General features: G+C 47.9%; 11 non-coding genes across 11 annotated transcripts; 10 read left to right on the top strand and 1 right to left on the bottom strand.

The window, feature by feature from the left end:
- The first annotated feature begins 1,975 nt into the window (after window positions 1–1,975).
- LOC127980901 (U5 spliceosomal RNA) lies at window positions 1,976–2,091 on the top strand. The gene has a single exon (XR_008159901.1). It is a non-coding gene; the product is annotated as a U5 spliceosomal RNA (small nuclear RNA).
- A 1,927-nt stretch (window positions 2,092–4,018) lies between these two features.
- Window positions 4,019–4,133, top strand: LOC127980332 (U5 spliceosomal RNA). Its single transcript, XR_008159362.1, has one exon. It is a non-coding gene; the product is annotated as a U5 spliceosomal RNA (small nuclear RNA).
- Window positions 4,134–6,055: 1,922 nt separating this feature from the next.
- On the top strand, window positions 6,056–6,171 carry LOC127980140 (U5 spliceosomal RNA). The gene has a single exon (XR_008159177.1). It is a non-coding gene; the product is annotated as a U5 spliceosomal RNA (small nuclear RNA).
- A 1,928-nt stretch (window positions 6,172–8,099) lies between these two features.
- On the top strand, window positions 8,100–8,214 carry LOC127980331 (U5 spliceosomal RNA). Its single transcript, XR_008159361.1, has one exon. It is a non-coding gene; the product is annotated as a U5 spliceosomal RNA (small nuclear RNA).
- A 1,923-nt stretch (window positions 8,215–10,137) lies between these two features.
- On the top strand, window positions 10,138–10,253 carry LOC127981010 (U5 spliceosomal RNA). The gene has a single exon (XR_008160005.1). It is a non-coding gene; the product is annotated as a U5 spliceosomal RNA (small nuclear RNA).
- A 1,380-nt stretch (window positions 10,254–11,633) lies between these two features.
- LOC127981009 (U5 spliceosomal RNA) lies at window positions 11,634–11,749 on the top strand. Its single transcript, XR_008160004.1, has one exon. It is a non-coding gene; the product is annotated as a U5 spliceosomal RNA (small nuclear RNA).
- Window positions 11,750–13,136: 1,387 nt separating this feature from the next.
- Window positions 13,137–13,252, top strand: LOC127980139 (U5 spliceosomal RNA). Its single transcript, XR_008159176.1, has one exon. It is a non-coding gene; the product is annotated as a U5 spliceosomal RNA (small nuclear RNA).
- Window positions 13,253–15,171: 1,919 nt separating this feature from the next.
- LOC127981050 (U5 spliceosomal RNA) lies at window positions 15,172–15,286 on the top strand. The gene has a single exon (XR_008160042.1). It is a non-coding gene; the product is annotated as a U5 spliceosomal RNA (small nuclear RNA).
- Window positions 15,287–16,090: 804 nt separating this feature from the next.
- Window positions 16,091–16,162, bottom strand: trnad-guc (transfer RNA aspartic acid (anticodon GUC)). Its single transcript has one exon. It is a non-coding gene; the product is annotated as a tRNA-Asp (tRNA).
- Window positions 16,163–17,198: 1,036 nt separating this feature from the next.
- LOC127980887 (U5 spliceosomal RNA) lies at window positions 17,199–17,313 on the top strand. Its single transcript, XR_008159888.1, has one exon. It is a non-coding gene; the product is annotated as a U5 spliceosomal RNA (small nuclear RNA).
- Window positions 17,314–19,580: 2,267 nt separating this feature from the next.
- LOC127980967 (U5 spliceosomal RNA) lies at window positions 19,581–19,695 on the top strand. Its single transcript, XR_008159963.1, has one exon. It is a non-coding gene; the product is annotated as a U5 spliceosomal RNA (small nuclear RNA).
- Window positions 19,696–20,592: the final 897 nt, after the last annotated feature.

The raw sequence follows: 20,592 nt of genomic DNA, 5'->3' as shown, positions 1-20,592 counted from the left end.
ATCCAACTTTTCAGATAGAGGCATGAGAAAGAGATTGCCTTGATTGGGCTTTTGGTTATTGGTGGGCCGAGGGGACTTTTTTGAGTTTTACTCCTCCGTTTTGGAGTGGGGGGGGGGGGGGGGTGCTGACGAAACACTCTCTGCGTTTGACCACTTCGTGTTTATTTAGCCGGATGGGAAGGCAGCGTTTTCTTGTACGTGACGGGATGCAAATTCTTGAAGGCTCTCTTTAGTGACGGGTCTGAACAAAGATCTCATCTGCTCCTCTAGCCCTATCGGCGACTCGTGCACTTCGAGTCTTCTTACTGACGGCGCAAGTTGCTGAATGCCTGCTGCGTTGGTGGTATAGTGGTGAGCATAGCTGCCTTCCAAGCAGTTGACCCGGGTTCGATTCCCGGCCAACGCATGTCCTTTGGCTCGGGCTGACGTCGAAGCAGAACTCCCTCTGTGACCTGTGCCTCCACCCAAAACTTTTGGATGGAATAATATCGGATGGACCCATCATTAGCTGAAGTCGCATAACACTTGCAACACTACCCGTAGCAGGGGTCATTGTTTGGACTCTTTTTTTTTTTTTTTTTTTAAATTGCGCTTTAAACAAAAAGTATTGTGTCAATGCAACTGAACAACATTAATTAGGAACACAGTGCGTCAATAAAGCTGCTGACTTCCACCTGCGTTGGTGGTATAGTGGTGAGCTAGCTGCCTTCCAAGCAGTTGACCCGGGTTCGATTCCCGGCCAACGCATGTCCTTTGGCTCGGGCTGACGTCGAAGCAGAACTCCTTCTGTGACCTGCGACTCCAACCAAAAATTTTGGATGGATCGTTCGGAAGACGAAAAGAACCAGCTCTCCCCGTCGGGGAATCGAACCCCGGTCTTCCGCGTGACAGGCGGAGATACTGTCCACTATGCTAACGAGGAGCTGTGCATGCTGCCGTTTCTCCCCCAACCGACGGCACTGCACTGACATAACTAAACAATGCATGGCTTCTTCTGACGCAGACCCAGCCCTAGCACCGTAAAATTTCTGATGGACCCATCATTAGCTGAAGTCGCATAACACTTGGAACACTACCCGTAGCAGGGGTCATTGTTTGGACTCTTTTTTTTTTTTTTTTTTTTTAAATTGCGCTTTAAACAAAAAGTATTGCGTCAATGCAACTGAACAACATTAATTAGGAACACAGTGTGTCAAAAAGCATAATGACAGTTAAAGGCATTTCGTTATTGAACTCTTTGATGACATCATTCAGCTAAGTTCAGTTTTAAATAGTATCTGTGCAATAATTTGCAATCAAGTCAACGATATCTCTGTACATGAAGTGTCCCAAGCTCCGCCTGCCAGAGGCGACAGAGGCAAGAAACCAAAACTCGATCGGTGAAAAGATGGAGAAAAAACCCGGTGAGAAACCAGGCTCAGTCGGGGAGACAGTTCTCCCCTTGTCAGACGAAACCAGTAGATCAGCTCCAGGCTGCAGGAATGTCAGACTGTGCAGAAGAATCATCTGTTTCCTGTGGTCTTGTCCAGGTGGTCTTTACAGGGGATTTGTATCTGCGGCTCATCTAGTTGTCACGGTCTCCGCTGTGTTTCTGGGCCATAGAGGTCCTTTCTAGGTGTTGATCCACCATCTTCTCTGGATACGGACTGGATCCGGGTGACTGAAGCGGATACAGACTGGATCTGGTGGCTACGGTGACCTCGGAATAAGGGATTTCTTTAAAAGACTTTTTTTTTTCATATAAGATTTTATCCAGCTTTTCAGATAGAGGCATGAGAAAGAGATTGCCTTGATTGGGCTTTTGGTTATTGGTGGGCCGAGGGGACTTTTTTGAGTTTTACTCCTCCGTTTTGGAGTGGGGGGGGGGGGGGGGTGCTGACGAAACACATGTGGGCAGGCGTTGTCACCCTTGATGACCCTTGGCGAGCATAGTAGTTTAACAGAGGCAGCGCACAGGCCCGAGCGTTTGCAGACACAGCTCGAGTTTCTCTTCATTGTCGCATAAATCTTTCGCCTTTTACTAAAGATTTCCGTGGAGGGGAACTTTTGTGAGTGACCTGTATTTTTGAGTGCTCTGCTCACTGCAGAGCTACATCGAAATGTCAAGAGCAGAATCAGTTTGACCGTCCGCCAGCATGCTGCGAGAGGGCTTGCCACTGGTCATCGTCTGAATGGGCACTCTCTGCGTTTGACCACTTCGTGTTTATTTAGCCGGATGGGAAGGCAGCGTTTTCTTGTACGTGACGGGATGCAAATTCTTGAAGGCTCTCTTTAGTGACGGGTCTGAACAAAGATCTCATCTGCTCCTCTAGCCCTATCGGCGACTCGTGCACTTCGAGTCTTCTTACTGACGGCACAAGTTGCTGAATGCCTGCTGCGTTGGTGGTATAGTGGTGAGCATAGCTGCCTTCCAAGCAGTTGACCCGGGTTCGATTCCCGGCCAACGCATGTCCTTTGGCTCGGGCTGACGTCGAAGCAGAACTCCCTCTGTGACCTGTGCCTCCACCCAAAACTTTTGGATGGAATAATATCGGATGGACCCATCATTAGCTGAAGTCGCATAACACTTGCAACACTACCCGTAGCAGGGGTCATTGTTTGGACTCTTTTTTTTTTTTTTTTTTTTTAAATTGCGCTTTAAACAAAAAGTATTGTGTCAATGCAACTGAACAACATTAATTAGGAACACAGTGCGTCAATAAAGCTGCTGACTTCCACCTGCGTTGGTGGTATAGTGGTGAGCATAGCTGCCTTCCAAGCAGTTGACCCGGGTTCGATTCCCGGCCAACACATGTCCTTTGGCTCGGGCTGACGTCGAAGCAGAACTCCTTCTGTGACCTGCGACTCCAACCAAAAATTTTGGATGGATCGTTCGGAAGACGAAAAGAACCAGCTCTCCCCGTCGGGGAATCGAACCCCGGTCTTCCGCGTGACAGGCGGAGATACTGTCCACTATACTAACGAGGAGCCGTGCATGCTGCCGTTTCTCCCCCAACCGACGGCACTGCACTGACATAACTAAACAATGCATGGCTTCTTCTGACGCAGACCCAGCCCTAGCACCGTAAAATTTCTGATGGACCCATCATTAGCTGAAGTCGCTTAACACTTGGAACACTACCCGTAGCAGGGGTCATTGTTTGGACTCTTTTTTTTTTTTTTTTTTTTTAAATTGCGCTTTAAACAAAAAGTATTGCGTCAATGCAACTGAACAACATTAATTAGGAACACAGTGCGTCAAAAAGCAAAATGACAGTTAAAGGCATTTCGTTATTGAACTCTTTGATGACATCATTCAGCTAAGTTCAGTTTTAAATAGTATCTGTGCAATAATTTGCAATCAAGTCAACGATATCTCTGTACATGAAGTGTCCCAAGCTCCGCCTGCCAGAGGCGACAGAGGCAAGAAACCAAAACTCGATCGGTGAAAAGATGGAGAAAAAACCCGGTGAGAAACCAGGCTCAGTCAGGGAGACAGTTCTCCCCTTGTCAGACGAAACCAGTAGATCAGCTCCAGGCTGCAGGAATGTCAGACTGTGCAGAAGAATCATCTGTTTCCTGTGGTCTTGTCCAGGTGGTCTTTACAGGGGATTTGTATCTGCGGCTCATCTAGTTGTCACGGTCTCCGCTGTGTTTCTGGGCCATAGAGGTCCTTTCTAGGTGTTGATCCACCATCTTCTCTGGATACGGACTGGATCCGGGTGACTGAAGCGGTTACAGACTGGATCTGGTGGCTACGGTGACCTCGGAATAAGGGATTTCTTTAAAATACTTTTTTTTTATATAAGATTTTATCCAACTTTTCAGATAGAGGCATGAGAAAGAGATTGCCTTGATTGGGCTTTTGGTTATTGGTGGGCCGAGGGGACTTTTTTGAGTTTTACTCCTCCGTTTTGGAGTGGGGGGGGGGGGGGGTGCTGACGAAACACATGTGGGCAGGCGTTGTCACCCTTGATGACCCTTGGCGAGCGTAGTAGTTTAACAGAGGCAGCGCACAGGCCCGAGCGTTTGCAGACACAGCTCGAGTTTCTCTTCATTGTCGCATAAATCTTTCGCCTTTTACTAAAGATTTCCGTGGAGGGGAACTTTTGCGAGTGACCTGTATTTTTGGGTGCTCTGCTCACTGCAGAGCTACATCGAAATGTCAAGAGCAGAATCAGTTTGACCGTCCGCCAGCATGCTGCGAGAGGGCTTGCCACTGGTCATCGTCTGAATGGGCACTCTCTGCGTTTGACCACTTCGTGTTTATTTAGCCGGATGGGAAGGCAGCGTTTTCTTGTACGTGACGGGATGCAAATTCTTGAAGGCTCTCTTTAGTGACGGGTCTGAACAAAGATCTCATCTGCTCTTCTAGCCCTATCGGCGACTCGTGCACTTCGAGTCTTCTTACTGACGGCGCAAGTTGCTGAATGCCTGCTGCGTTGGTGGTATAGTGGTGAGCATAGCTGCCTTCCAAGCAGTTGACCCGGGTTCGATTCCCGGCCAACGCATGTCCTTTGGCTCGGGCTGACGTCGAAGCAGAACTCCCTCTGTGACCTGTGCCTCCACCCAAAACTTTTGGATGGAATAATATCGGATGGACCCATCATTAGCTGAAGTCGCATAACACTTGCAACACTACCCGTAGCAGGGGTCATTGTTTGGACTCTTTTTTTTTTTTTTTTTTTTAAATTGCGCTTTAAACAAAAAGTATTGTGTCAATGCAACTGAACAACATTAATTAGGAACACAGTGCGTCAATAAAGCTGCTGACTTCCACCTGCGTTGGTGGTATAGTGGTGAGCATAGCTGCCTTCCAAGCAGTTGACCCGGGTTCGATTCCCGGCCAACGCATGTCCTTTGGCTCGGGCTGACGTCGAAGCAGAACTCCTTCTGTGACCTGCGACTCCAACCAAAAATTTTGGATGGATCGTTCGGAAGACGAAAAGAACCAGCTCTCCCCGTCGGGGAATCGAACCCCGGTCTTCCGCGTGACAGGCGGAGATACTGTCCACTATACTAACGAGGAGCCGTGCATGCTGCCGTTTCTCCCCCAACCGACGGCACTGCACTGACATAACTAAACAATGCATGGCTTCTTCTGACGCAGACCCAGCCCTAGCACCGTAAAATTTCTGATGGACCCATCATTAGCTGAAGTCGCATAACACTTGGAACACTACCCGTAGCAGGGGTCATTGTTTGGACTCTTTTTTTTATTTTTTTTTTTAATTGCGCTTTAAACAAAAAGTATTGCGTCAATGCAACTGAACAACATTAATTAGGAACACAGTGCGTCAAAAAGCAAAATGACAGTTAAAGGCATTTCGTTATTGAACTCTTTGATGACATCATTCAGCTAAGTTCAGTTTTAAATAGTATCTGTGCAATAATTTGCAATCAAGTCAACGATATCTCTGTACATGAAGTGTCCCAAGCTCCGCCTGCCAGAGGCGACAGAGGCAAGAAACCAAAACTCGATCGGTGAAAAGATGGAGAAAAAACCCGGTGAGAAACCAGGCTCAGTCGGGGAGACAGTTCTCCCCTTGTCAGACGAAACCAGTAGATCAGCTCCAGGCTGCAGGAATGTCAGACTGTGCAGAAGAATCATCTGTTTCCTGTGGTCTTGTCCAGGTGGTCTTTACAGGGGATTTGTATCTGCGGCTCATCTAGTTGTCACGGTCTCCGCTGTGTTTCTGGGCCATAGAGGTCCTTTCTAGGTGTTGATCCACCATCTTCTCTGGATACGGACTGAATCCGGGTGACTGAAGCGGTTACAGACTGGATCTGGTGGCTACGGTGACCTCGGAATAAGGGATTTCTTTAAAATACTTTTTTTTTCATATAAGATTTTATCCAACTTTTCAGATAGAGGCATGAGAAAGAGATTGCCTTGATTGGGCTTTTGGTTATTGGTGGGCCGAGGGGACTTTTTTGAGTTTTACTCCTCCGTTTTGGAGTGTGGGGGGGGGGGTGCTGACGAAACACATGTGGGCAGGCGTTGTCACCCTTGATGACCCTTGGCGAGCGTAGTAGTTTAACAGAGGCAGCGCACAGGCCCGAGCGTTTGGAGACACAGCTCGAGTTTCTCTTCATTGTCGCATAAATCTTTCGCCTTTTACTAAAGATTTCCGTGGAGGGGAACTTTTGTGAGTGACCTGTATTTTTGGGTGCTCTGCTCACTGCAGAGCTACATCGAAATGTCAAGAGCAGAATCAGTTTGACCGTCTGCCAGCATGCTGCGAGAGGGCTTGCCACTGGTCATCGTCTGAATGGGCACTCTCTGCGTTTGACCACTTCGTGTTTATTTAGCCTGATGGGAAGGCAGCGTTTTCTTGTACGTGACGGGATGCAAATTCTTGAAGGCTCTCTTTAGTGACGGGTCTGAACAAAGATCTCATCTGCTCCTCTAGCCCTATCGGCGACTCGTGCACTTCGAGTCTTCTTACTGACGGCGCAAGTTGCTGAATGCCTGCTGCGTTGGTGGTATAGTGGTGAGCATAGCTGCCTTCCAAGCAGTTGACCCGGGTTCGATTCCCGGCCAACGCATGTCCTTTGGCTCGGGCTGACGTCGAAGCAGAACTCCCTCTGTGACCTGTGCCTCCACCCAAAACTTTTGGATGGAATAATATCGGATGGACCCATCATTAGCTGAAGTCGCATAACACTTGCAACACTACCCGTAGCAGGGGTCATTGTTTGGACTCTTTTTTTTTTTTTTTTTTTTTAAATTGCGCTTTAAACAAAAAGTATTGTGTCAATGCAACTGAACAACATTAATTAGGAACACAGTGCGTCAATAAAGCTGCTGACTTCCACCTGCGTTGGTGGTATAGTGGTGAGCATAGCTGCCTTCCAAGCAGTTGACCCGGGTTCGATTCCCGGCCAATGCATGTCCTTTGGCTCGGGCTGACGTCGAAGCAGAACTCCTTCTGTGACCTGCGACTCTAACCAAAAATTTTGGATGGATCATTCGGAAGACGAAAAGAACCAGCTCTCCCCGTCGGGGAATCGAACGCCGGTCTTCCACGTGACAGGCGGAGATACTGTCCACTATACTAACGAGGAGCCGTGCATGCTGCCGTTTCTCCCCCAACCGACGGCACTGCACTGACATAACTAAACAATGCATGGCTTCTTCTGACGCAGACCCAGCCCTAGCACCGTAAAATTTCTGATGGACCCATCATTACCTGAAGTCGCATAACACTTGGAACACTACCCGTAGCAGGGGTCATTGTTTGGACTCTTTTTTTTTTTTTTTTTTTTAAATTGCGCTTTAAACAAAAAGTATTGCGTCAATGCAACTGAACAACATTAATTAGGAACACAGTGCGTCAAAAAGCAAAATGACAGTTAAAGGCATTTCGTTATTGAACTCTTTGATGACATCATTCAGCTAAGTTCAGTTTTAAATAGTATCTGTGCAATAATTTGCAATCAAGTCAACGATATCTCTGTACATGAAGTGTCCCAAGCTCCGCCTGCCAGAGGCGACAGAGGCAAGAAACCAAAACTCGATCGGTGAAAAGATGGAGAAAAAACCCGGTGAGAAACCAGGCTCAGTCGGGGAGACAGTTCTCCCCTTGTCAGACGAAACCAGTAGATCAGCTCCAGGCTGCAGGAATGTCAGACTGTGCAGAAGAATCATCTGTTTCCTGTGGTCTTGTCCAGGTGGTCTTTACAGGGGATTTGTATCTGCGGCTCATCTAGTTGTCACGGTCTCCGCTGTGTTTCTGGGCCATAGAGGTCCTTTCTAGGTGTTGATCCACCATCTTCTCTGGATACGGACTGGATCCGGGTGACTGAAGCGGATACAGACTGGATCTGGTGGCTACGGTGACCTCGGAATAAGGGATTTCTTTAAAATACTTTTTTTTTCATATAAGATTTTATCCAACTTTTCAGATAGAGGCATGAGAAAGAGATTGCCTTGATTGGGCTTTTGGTTATTGGTGGGCCGAGGGGACTTTTTTGAGTTTTACTCCTCCGTTTTGGAGTGGGGGGGGGGGGGGGGTGCTGACGAAACACATGTGGGCAGGCGTTGTCACCCTTGATGACCCTTGGCGAGCGTAGTAGTTTAACAGAGGCAGCGCACAGGCCCGAGCGTTTGCAGACACAGCTCGAGTTTCTCTTCATTGTCGCATAAATCTTTCGCCTTTTACTAAAGATTTCCGTGGAGGGGAACTTTTGCGAGTGACCTGTATTTTTGGGTGCTCTGCTCACTGCAGAGCTACATCGAAATGTCAAGAGCAGAATCAGTTTGACCGTCCGCCAGCATGCTGCGAGAGGGCTTGCCACTGGTCATCGTCTGAATGGGCACTCTCTGCGTTTGACCACTTCGTGTTTATTTAGCCGGATGGGAAGGCAGCGTTTTCTTGTACGTGACGGGATGCAAATTCTTGAAGGCTCTCTTTAGTGACGGGTCTGAACAAAGATCTCATCTGCTCTTCTAGCCCTATCGGCGACTCGTGCACTTCGAGTCTTCTTACTGACGGCGCAAGTTGCTGAATGCCTGCTGCGTTGGTGGTATAGTGGTGAGCATAGCTGCCTTCCAAGCAGTTGACCCGGGTTCGATTCCCGGCCAACGCATGTCCTTTGGCTCGGGCTGACGTCGAAGCAGAACTCCCTCTGTGACCTGTGCCTCCACCCAAAACTTTTGGATGGAATAATATCGGATGGACCCATCATTAGCTGAAGTCGCATAACACTTGCAACACTACCCGTAGCAGGGGTCATTGTTTGGACTCTTTTTTTTTTTTTTTTTTTTAAATTGCGCTTTAAACAAAAAGTATTGTGTCAATGCAACTGAACAACATTAATTAGGAACACAGTGCGTCAATAAAGCTGCTGACTTCCACCTGCGTTGGTGGTATAGTGGTGAGCATAGCTGCCTTCCAAGCAGTTGACCCGGGTTCGATTCCCGGCCAACGCATGTCCTTTGGCTCGGGCTGACGTCGAAGCAGAACTCCTTCTGTGACCTGCGACTCCAACCAAAAATTTTGGATGGATCGTTCGGAAGACGAAAAGAACCAGCTCTCCCCGTCGGGGAATCGAACCCCGGTCTTCCGCGTGACAGGCGGAGATACTGTCCACTATACTAACGAGGAGCCGTGCATGCTGCCGTTTCTCCCCCAACCGACGGCACTGCACTGACATAACTAAACAATGCATGGCTTCTTCTGACGCAGACCCAGCCCTAGCACCGTAAAATTTCTGATGGACCCATCATTAGCTGAAGTCGCATAACACTTGGAACACTACCCGTAGCAGGGGTCATTGTTTGGACTCTTTTTTTTTTTTTTTTTTTAAATTGCGCTTTAAACAAAAAGTATTGCGTCAATGCAACTGAACAACATTAATTAGGAACACAGTGCGTCAAAAAGCAAAATGACAGTTAAAGGCATTTCGTTATTGAACTCTTTGATGACATCATTCAGCTAAGTTCAGTTTTAAATAGTATCTGTGCAATAATTTGCAATCAAGTCAACGATATCTCTGTACATGAAGTGTCCCAAGCTCCGCCTGCCAGAGGCGACAGAGGCAAGAAACCAAAACTCGATCGGTGAAAAGATGGAGAAAAAACCCGGTGAGAAACCAGGCTCAGTCGGGGAGACAGTTCTCCCCTTGTCAGACGAAACCAGTAGATCAGCTCCAGGCTGCAGGAATGTCAGACTGTGCAGAAGAATCATCTGTTTCCTGTGGTCTTGTCCAGGTGGTCTTTACAGGGGATTTGTATCTGCGGCTCATCTAGTTGTCACGGTCTCCGCTGTGTTTCTGGGCCATAGAGGTCCTTTCTAGGTGTTGATCCACCATCTTCTCTGGATACGGACTGAATCCGGGTGACTGAAGCGGTTACAGACTGGATCTGGTGGCTACGGTGACCTCGGAATAAGGGATTTCTTTAAAATACTTTTTTTTTCATATAAGATTTTATCCAACTTTTCAGATAGAGGCATGAGAAAGAGATTGCCTTGATTGGGCTTTTGGTTATTGGTGGGCCGAGGGGACTTTTTTGAGTTTTACTCCTCCGTTTTGGAGTGGGGGGGGGGGGGGTGCTGACGAAACACATGTGGGCAGGCGTTGTCACCCTTGATGACCCTTGGCGAGCGTAGTAGTTTAACAGAGGCAGCGCACAGGCCCGAGCGTTTGGAGACACAGCTCGAGTTTCTCTTCATTGTCGCATAAATCTTTCGCCTCTTACTAAAGATTTCCGTGAAGGGGAACTTTTGTGAGTGACCTGTATTTTTGGGTGCTCTGCTCACTGCAGAGCTACATCGAAATGTCAAGAGCAGAATCAGTTTGACCGTCCGCCAGCATGCTGCGAGAGGGCTTGCCACTGGTCATCGTCTGAATGGGCACTCTCTGCGTTTGACCACTTCGTGTTTATTTAGCCGGATGGGAAGGCAGCGTTTTCTTGTACGTGACGGGATGCAAATTCTTGAAGGCTCTCTTTAGTGACGGGTCTGAACAAAGATCTCATCTGCTCCTCTAGCCCTATCGGCGACTCGTGCACTTCGAGTCTTCTTACTGACGGCGCAAGTTGCTGAATGCCTGCTGCGTTGGTGGTATAGTGGTGAGCATAGCTGCCTTCCAAGCAGTTGACCCGGGTTCGATTCCCGGCCAACGCATGTCCTTTGGCTCGGGCTGACGTCGAAGCAGAACTCCCTCTGTGACCTGTGCCTCCACCCAAAACTTTTGGATGGAATAATATCGGATGGACCCATCATTAGCTGAAGTCGCATAACACTTGCAACACTACCCGTAGCAGGGGTCATTGTTTGGACTCTTTTTTTTTTTTTTTTTTTTGAATTGCGCTTTAAACAAAAAGTATTGTGTCAATGCAACTGAACAACATTAATTAGGAACACAGTGCGTCAAAAAGCAAAATGACAGTTAAAGGCATTTCGTTATTGAACTCTTTGATGACATCATTCAGCTAAGTTCAGTTTTAAATAGTATCTGTGCAATAATTTGCAATCAAGTCAACGATATCTCTGTACATGAAGTGTCCCAAGCTCCGCCTGCCAGAGGCGACAGAGGCAAGAAACCAAAACTCGATCGGTGAAAAGATGGAGAAAAAACCCGGTGAGAAACCAGGCTCAGTCGGGGAGACAGTTCTCCCCTTGTCAGACGAAACCAGTAGATCAGCTCCAGGCTGCAGGAATGTCAGACTGTGCAGAAGAATCATCTGTTTCCTGTGGTCTTGTCCAGGTGGTCTTTACAGGGGATTTGTATCTGCGGCTCATCTAGTTGTCACGGTCTCCGCTGTGTTTCTGGGCCATAGAGGTCCTTTCTAGGTGTTGATCCACCATCTTCTCTGGATACGGACTGAATCCGGGTGACTGAAGCGGTTACAGACTGGATCTGGTGGCTACGGTGACCTCGGAATAAGGGATTTCTTTAAAATACTTTTTTTTTCATATAAGATTTTATCCAACTTTTCAGATAGAGGCATGAGAAAGAGATTGCCTTGATTGGGCTTTTGGTTATTGGTGGGCCGAGGGGACTTTTTTGAGTTTTACTCCTCCGTTTTGGAGTGGGGGGGGGGGTGCTGACGAAACACATGTGGGCAGGCGTTGTCACCCTTGATGACCCTTGGCGAGCGTAGTAGTTTAACAGAGGCAGCGCACAGGCCCGAGCGTTTGGAGACACAGCTCGAGTTTCTCTTCATTGTCGCATAAATCTTTCGCCTCTTACTAAAGATTTCCGTGAAGGGGAACTTTTGTGAGTGACCTGTATTTTTGGGTGCTCTGCTCACTGCAGAGCTACATCGAAATGTCAAGAGCAGAATCAGTTTGACCGTCCGCCAGCATGCTGCGAGAGGGCTTGCCACTGGTCATCGTCTGAATGGGCACTCTCTGCGTTTGACCACTTCGTGTTTATTTAGCCGGATGGGAAGGCAGCGTTTTCTTGTACGTGACGGGATGCAAATTCTTGAAGGCTCTCTTTAGTGACGGGTCTGAACAAAGATCTCATCTGCTCCTCTAGCCCTATCGGCGACTCGTGCACTTCGAGTCTTCTTACTGACGGCGCAAGTTGCTGAATGCCTGCTGCGTTGGTGGTATAGTGGTGAGCATAGCTGCCTTCCAAGCAGTTGACCCGGGTTCGATTCCCGGCCAACGCATGTCCTTTGGCTCGGGCTGACGTCGAAGCAGAACTCCCTCTGTGACCTGTGCCTCCACCCAAAACTTTTGGATGGAATAATATCGGATGGACCCATCATTAGCTGAAGTCGCATAACACTTGCAACACTACCCGTAGCAGGGGTCATTGTTTGGACTCTTTTTTTTTTTTTTTTTTTTGAATTGCGCTTTAAACAAAAAGTATTGTGTCAATGCAACTGAACAACATTAATTAGGAACACAGTGCGTCAAAAAGCAAAATGACAGTTAAAGGCATTTCGTTATTGAACTCTTTGATGACATCATTCAGCTAAGTTCAGTTTTAAATAGTATCTGTGCAATAATTTGCAATCAAGTCAACGATATCTCTGTACATGAAGTGTCCCAAGCTCCGCCTGCCAGAGGCGACAGAGGCAAGAAACCAAAACTCGATCGGTGAAAAGATGGAGAAAAAACCCGGTGAGAAACCAGGCTCAGTCGGGGAGACAGTTCTCCCCTTGTCAGACGAAACCAGTAGATCAGCTCCAGGCTGCAGGAATGTCAGACTGTGCAGAAGAATCATCTGTTTCCTGTGGTCTTGTCCAGGTGGTCTTTACAGGGGATTTGTATCTGCGGCTCATCTAGTTGTCACGGTCTCCGCTGTGTTTCTGGGCCATAGAGGTCCTTTCTAGGTGTTGATCCACCATCTTCTCTGGATACGGACTGAATCCGGGTGACTGAAGCGGTTACAGACTGGATCTGGTGGCTACGGTGACCTCGGAATAAGGGATTTCTTTAAAATACTTTTTTTTTCATATAAGATTTTATCCAACTTTTCAGATAGAGGCATGAGAAAGAGATTGCCTTGATTGGGCTTTTGGTTATTGGTGGGCCGAGGGGACTTTTTTGAGTTTTACTCCTCCGTTTTGGAGTGGGGGGGGGGGGGGGGGGTGCTGACGAAACACATGTGGGCAGGCGTTGTCACCCTTGATGACCCTTGGCGAGCGTAGTAGTTTAACAGAGGCAGCGCACAGGCCCGACCCTTTGGAGACACAGCTCGAGTTTCTCTTCATTGTCGCATAAATCTTTCGCCTTTTACTAAAGATTTCCGTGGAGGGGAACTTTTGTGAGTGACCTGTATTTTTGGGTGCTCTGCTCACTGCAGAGCTACATCGAAATGTCAAGAGCAGAATCAGTTTGACCGTCCGCCAGCATGCTGCGAGAGGGCTTGCCACTGGTCATCGTCTGAATGGGCACTCTCTGCGTTTGACCACTTCGTGTTTATTTAGCCGGATGGGAAGGCAGCATTTTCTTGTACGTGACGGGATGCAAATTCTTGAAGGCTCTCTTTAGTGACGGGTCTGAACAAAGATCTCATCTGCTCCTCTAGCCCTATCGGCGACTCGTGCACTTCGAGTCTTCTTACTGACGGCGCAAGTTGCTGAATGCCTGCTGCGTTGGTGGTATAGTGGTGAGCATAGCTGCCTTCCAAGCAGTTGACCCGGGTTCGATTCCCGGCCAACGCATGTCCTTTGGCTCGGGCTGACGTCGAAGCAGAACTCCCTCTGTGACCTGTGCCTCCACCCAAAACTTTTGGATGGAATAATATCGGATGGACCCATCATTAGCTGAAGTCGCATAACACTTGCAACACTACCCGTAGCAGGGGTCATTGTTTGGACTCTTTTTTTTTTTTTTTTTTTAAATTGCGCTTTAAACAAAAAGTATTGTGTCAATGCAACTGAACAACATTAATTAGGAACACAGTGCGTCAATAAAGCTGCTGACTTCCACCTGCGTTGGTGGTATAGTGGTGAGCATAGCTGCCTTCCAAGCAGTTGACCCGGGTTCGATTCCCGGCCAACGCATGTCCTTTGGCTCGGGCTGACGTCGAAGCAGAACTCCTTCTGTGACCTGCGACTCCAACCAAAAATTTTGGATGGATCGTTCGGAAGACGAAAAGAACCAGCTCTCCCCGTCGGGGAATCGAACCCCGGTCTTCCGCGTGACAGGCGGAGATACTGTCCACTATACTAACGAGGAGCCGTGCATGCTGCCGTTTCTCCCCCAACCGACGGCACTGCACTGACATAACTAAACAATGCATGGCTTCTTCTGACGCAGACCCAGCCCTAGCACCGTAAAATTTCTGATGGACCCATCATTAGCTGAAGTCGCATAACACTTGGAACACTACCCGTAGCAGGGGTCATTGTTTGGACTCTTTTTTTTTTTTTTTTTTTAATTGCGCTTTAAACAAAAAGTATTGCGTCAATGCAACTGAACAACATTAATTAGGAACACAGTGCGTCAAAAAGCAAAATGACAGTTAAAGGCATTTCGTTATTGAACTCTTTGATGACATCATTCAGCTAAGTTCAGTTTTAAATAGTATCTGTGCAATAATTTGCAATCAAGTCAACGATATCTCTGTACATGAAGTGTCCCAAGCTCCGCCTGCCAGAGGCGACAGAGGCAAGAAACCAAAACTCGATCGGTGAAAAGATGGAGAAAAAACCCGGTGAGAAACCAGGCTCAGTCAGGGAGACAGTTCTCCCCTTGTCAGACGAAACCAGTAGATCAGCTCCAGGCTGCAGGAATGTCAGACTGTGCAGAAGAATCATCTGTTTCCTGTGGTCTTGTCCAGGTGGTCTTTACAGGGGATTTGTATCTGCGGCTCATCTAGTTGTCACGGTCTCCGCTGTGTTTCTGGGCCATAGAGGTCCTTTCTAGGTGTTGATCCACCATCTTCTCTGGATACGGACTGGATCCGGGTGACTGAAGCGGATACAGACTGGATCTGGTGGCTACGGTGACCTCGGAATAAGGGATTTCTTTAAAAGACTTTTTTTTTTCATATAAGATTTTATCCAACTTTTCAGATAGAGGCATGAGAAAGAGATTGCCTTGATTGGGCTTTTGGTTATTGGTGGGCCGAGGGGACTTTTTTGAGTTTTACTCCTCCGTTTTGGAGTGGGGGGGGGGTGCTGACGAAACACATGTGGGCAGGCGTTGTCACCCTTGATGACCCTTGGCGAGCGTAGTAGTTTAACAGAGGCAGCGCACAGGCCCGAGCGTTTGCAGACACAGCTCGAGTTTCTCTTCATTGTCGCATAAATCTTTCGCCTTTTAATAAAGATTTCCGTGGAGGTGAACTTTTGCGAGTGACATGTATTTTTGGGTGCTCTGCTCACTGCAGAGCTACATCGAAATGTCAAGAGCAGAATCAGTTTGACCGTCCGCCAGCATGCTGCGAGAGGGCTTGCCCCTGGTCATCGTCTGAATGGGCACTCTCTGCGTTTGACCACTTCGTGTTTATTTAGCCGGATGGGAAGGCAGCGTTTTCTTGTACGTGACGGGATGCAAATTCTTGAAGGCTCTCTTTAGTGACGGGTCCAAACAAAGATCTCATCTGCTCCTCTAGCCCTATCGGCGACTCGTGCACTTCGAGCCTTCTTACTGACGGCGCAAGTTGCTGAATGCCTGCTGCGTTGGTGGTATAGTGGTGAGCATAGCTGCCTTCCAAGCAGTTGACCCGGGTTCGATTCCCGGCCAACGCATGTCCTTTGGCTCGGGCTGACGTCGAAGCAGATATCCCTCTGTGACCTGTGCCTCCACCCAAAACTTTTGGATGGAATAATATCGGATGGACCCATCATTAGCTGAAGTCGCATAACACTTGCAACACTACCCGTAGCAGGGGTCATTGTTTGGACTCTTTTTTTTTTTTTTTTTTTTTAAATTGCGCTTTAAACAAAAAGTATTGTGTCAATGCAACTGAACAACATTAATTAGGAACACAGTGCGTCAATAAAGCTGCTGACTTCCACCTGCGTTGGTGGTATAGTGGTGAGCATAGCTGCCTTCCAAGCAGTTGACCCGGGTTCGATTCCCGGCCAACGCATGTCCTTTGGCTCGGGCTGACGTCGAAGCAGAACTCATTCTGTGACCTGCGACTCCAACCAAAAATTTTGGATGGATCGTTCGGAAGACGAAAAGAACCAGCTCTCCCCGTCGGGGAATCGAACCCCGGCCTTCCGCGTGACAGGCGGAGATACTGTCCACTATACTAACGAGGAGCCGTGCATGCTGCCGTTTCTCCCCCAACCGACGGCACTGCACTGACATAACTAAACAATGCATGGCTTCTTCTGACGCAGACCCAGCCCTAGCACCGTAAAATTTCTGATGGACCCATCATTAGCTGAAGTCGCATAACACTTGGAACACTACCCGTAGCAGGGGTCATTGTTTGGACTCTTTTTTTTTTTTTTTTTTAATTGCGCTTTAAACAAAAAGTATTGCGTCAATGCAACTGAACAACATTAATTAGGAACACAGTGCGTCAAAAAGCAAAATGACAGTTAAAGGCATTTCGTTATTGAACTCTTTGATGACATCATTCAGCTAAGTTTTAAATAGTATCTGTGCAATAATTTGCAATCAAGTCAACGATATCTCTGTACATGAAGTGTCCCAAGCTCCGCCTGCCAGAGGCGACAGAGGCAAGAAACCAAAACTCGATCGGTGAAAAGATGGAGAAAAAACCCGGTGAGAAACCAGGCTCAGTCGGGGAGACAGTTCTCCCCTTGTCAGACGAAACCAGTAGATCAGCTCCAGGCTGCAGGAATGTCAGACTGTGCAGAAGAATCATCTGTTTCCTGTGGTCTTGTCCAGGTGGTCTTTACAGGGGATTTGTATCTGCGGCTCATCTAGTTGTCACGGTCTCCGCTGTGTTTCTGGGCCATAGAGGTCCTTTCTAGGTGTTGATCCACCATCTTCTCTGGATACGGACTGGATCCGGGTGACTGAAGCGGATACAGACTGGATCTGGTGGCTACGGTGACCTCGGAATAAGGGATTTCTTTAAAAGACTTTTTTTTTCATATAAGATTTTATCCAACTTTTCAGATAGAGGCATGAGAAAGAGATTGCCTTGATTGGGCTTTTGGTTATTGGTGGGCCGAGGGGACTTTTTTGAGTTTTACTCCTCCGTTTTGGAGTGGGGGGGGTGCTGACGAAACACATGTGGGCAGGCGTTGTCACCCTTGATGACCCTTGGCGAGCGTAGTAGTTTAACAGAGGCAGCGCACAGGCCCGAGCGTTTGCAGACACAGCTCGAGTTTCTCTTCATTGTCGCATAAATCTTTCGCCTTTTACTAAAGATTTCCGTGGAGGGGAACTTTTGCGAGAGACCTGTATTTTTGGGTGCTCTGCTCACTGCAGAGCTACATCGAAATGTCAAGAGCAGAATCAGTTTGACCGTCCGCCAGCATGCTGCGAGAGGGCTTGCCCCTGGTCATCGTCTGAATGGGCACTCTCTGCGTTTGACCACTTCGTGTTTATTTAGCCGGATGGGAAGGCAGCGTTTTCTTGTACGTGACGGGATGCAAATTCTTGAAGGCTCTCTTTAGTGACGGGTCCAAACAAAGATCTCATCTGCTCCTCTAGCCCTATCGGCGACTCGTGCACTTCGAGCCTTCTTACTGACGGCGCAAGTTGCTGAATGCCTGCTGCGTTGGTGGTATAGTGGTGAGCATAGCTGCCTTCCAAGCAGTTGACCCGGGTTCGATTCCCGGCCAACGCATGTCCTTTGGCTCGGGCTGACGTCGAAGCAGAACTCCCTCTGTGACCTGTGCCTCCACCCAAAACTTTTGGATGGAATAATATCGGATGGACCCATCATTAGCTGAAGTCGCATAACACTTGCAACACTACCCGTAGCAGGGCTCATTGTTTGGACTCTTTTTTTTTTTTTTAAATTGCGCTTTAAACAAAAAGTATTGTGTCAATGCAACTGAACAACATTAATTAGGAACACAGTGCGTCAATAAAGCTGCTGACTTCCGCCTGCGTTGGTGGTATAGTGGTGAGCATAGCTGCCTTCCAAGCAGTTGACCCGGGTTCGATTCCCGGCCAACGCATGTCCTTTGGCTCGGGCTGACGTCGAAGCAGAACTCCCTCTGTGACCTGTGCCTCCACCCAAAACTTTTGGATGGAATAATATCGGATGGACCCATCATTAGCTGAAGTCGCATAACACTTGCAACACTACCCGTAGCAGGGGTCATTGTTTGGACTCTTTTTTTTTTTTTTTTTTTTAAATTGCGCTTTAAACAAAAAGTATTGTGTCAATGCAACTGAACAACATTAATTAGGAACACAGTGCGTCAATAAAGCTGCTGACTTCCACCTGCGTTGGTGGTATAGTGGTGAGCATAGCTGCCTTCCAAGCAGTTGACCCGGGTTCGATTCCCGGCCAACGCATGTCCTTTGGCTCGGGCTGACGTCGAAGCAGAACTCCTTCTGTGACCTGCGACTCCAACCAAAAATTTTGGATGGATCGTTCGGAAGACGAAAAGAACCAGCTCTCCCCGTCGGGGAATCGAACCCCGGTCTTCCGCGTGACAGGCGGAGATACTGTCCACTATACTAACAAGGAGCCGTGCATGCTGCCGTTTCTCCCCCAACCGACGGCACTGCACTGACATAACTAAACAATGCATGGCTTCTTCTGACGCAGACCCAGCCCTAGCACCGTAAAATTTCTGATGGACCCATCATTAGCTGAAGTCGCATAACACTTGGAACACTACCCGTAGCAGGGGTCATTGTTTGGACTCTTTTTTTTTTTTTTTTTTTTTTTTAAATTGCGCTTTAAACAAAAAGTATTGCGTCAATGCAACTGAACAACATTAATTAGGAACACAGTGCATCAAAAAGCAAAATGACAGTTAAAGGCATTTCGTTATTGAACTCTTTGATGACATCATTCAGCTAAGTTCAGTTTTAAATAGTATCTGTGCAATAATTTGCAATCAAGTCAACGATATCTCTGTACATGAAGTGTCCCAAGCTCCGCCTGCCAGAGGCGACAGAGGCAAGAAACCAAAACTCGATCGGTGAAAAGATGGAGAAAAAACCCGGAGAGAAACCAGGCTCAGTCGGGGAGACAGTTCTCCCCTTGTCAGACGAAACCAGTAGATCAGCTCCAGGCTGCAGGAATGTCAGACTGTGCAGAAGAATCATCTGTTTCCTGTGGTCTTGTCCAGGTGGTCTTTACAGGGGATTTGTATCTGCGGCTCATCTAGTTGTCACGGTCTCCGCTGTGTTTCTGGGCCATAGAGGTCCTTTCTAGGTGTTGATCCACCATCTTCTCTGGATACGGACTGGATCCGGGTGACTGAAGCGGATACAGACTGGATCTGGTGGCTACGGTGACCTCGGAATAAGGGATTTCTTTAAAAGACTTTTTTTTTCATATAAGATTTTATCCAACTTTTCAGATAGAGGCATGAGAAAGAGATTGCCTTGATTGGGCTTTTGGTTATTGGTGGGCCGAGGGGACTTTTTTGAGTTTTACTCCTCCGTTTTGGAGTGGGGGGGGGGGGGGGTGCTGACGAAACACATGTGGGCAGGCGTTGTCACCCTTGATGACCCTTGGCGAGCGTAGTAGTTTAACAGAGGCAGCGCACAGGCCCGAGCGTTTGGAGACACAGCTCGAGTTTCTCTTCATTGTCGCATAAATCTTTCGCCTTTTACTAAAGATTTCCGTGGAGGGGAACTTTTGCGAGTGACCTGTATTTTTGGGTGGTCTGCTCACTGCAGAGCTACATCGAAATGTCAAGAGCAGAATCAGTTTGACCGTCCGCCAGCATGCTGCGAGAGGGCTTGCCCCTGGTCATCGTCTGAATGGGCACTCTCTGCGTTTGACCACTTCGTGTTTATTTAGCCGGATGGGAAGGCAGCGTTTTCTTGTACGTGACGGGATGCAAATTCTTGAAGGCTCTCTTTAGTGACGGGTCCAAACAAAGATCTCATCTGCTCCTCTAGCCCTATCGGCGACTCGTGCACTTCGAGCCTTCTTACTGACGGCGCAAGTTGCTGAATGCCTGCTGCGTTGGTGGTATAGTGGTGAGCATAGCTGCCTTCCAAGCAGTTGACCCGGGTTCGATTCCCGGCCAACGCATGTCCTTTGGCTCGGGCTGACGTCGAAGCAGAACTCCCTCTGTGACCTGTGCCTCCACCCAAAACTTTTGGATGGAATAATATCGGATGGACCCATCATTAGCTGAAGTCGCATAACACTTGCAACACTACCCGTAGCAGGGCTCATTGTTTGGACTCTTTTTTTTTTTTTAAATTGCGCTTTAAACAAAAAGTATTGTGTCAATGCAACTGAACAACATTAACTAGGAACACAGTGCGTCAATAAAGCTGCTGACTTCCGCCTGCGTTGGTGGTATAGTGGTGAGCATAGCTGCCTTCCAAGCAGTTGTCCCGGGTTCGATTCCCGGCCAACGCATGTCCTTTGGCTCGGGCTGACGTCGAAGCAGAACTCCCTCTGTGACCTGTGCCTCCACCCAAAACTTTTGGATGGAATAATATCGGATGGACCCATCATTAGCTGAAGTCGCATAACACTTGCAACACTACCCGTAGCAGGGGTCATTGTTTGGACTCTTTTTTTTTTTTTTTTTTTTTTTTTTAAATTGCGCTTTAAACAAAA

The sequence above is a fragment of the Carassius gibelio genome, chromosome B19 (assembly GCF_023724105.1).
Source record: "Carassius gibelio isolate Cgi1373 ecotype wild population from Czech Republic chromosome B19, carGib1.2-hapl.c, whole genome shotgun sequence".
Lineage (NCBI taxonomy): Eukaryota > Metazoa > Chordata > Actinopteri > Cypriniformes > Cyprinidae > Carassius > Carassius gibelio.
Note: the sequence above shows the minus strand (reverse complement) of the source record. Positions and strands in the feature narration are given on the sequence as shown.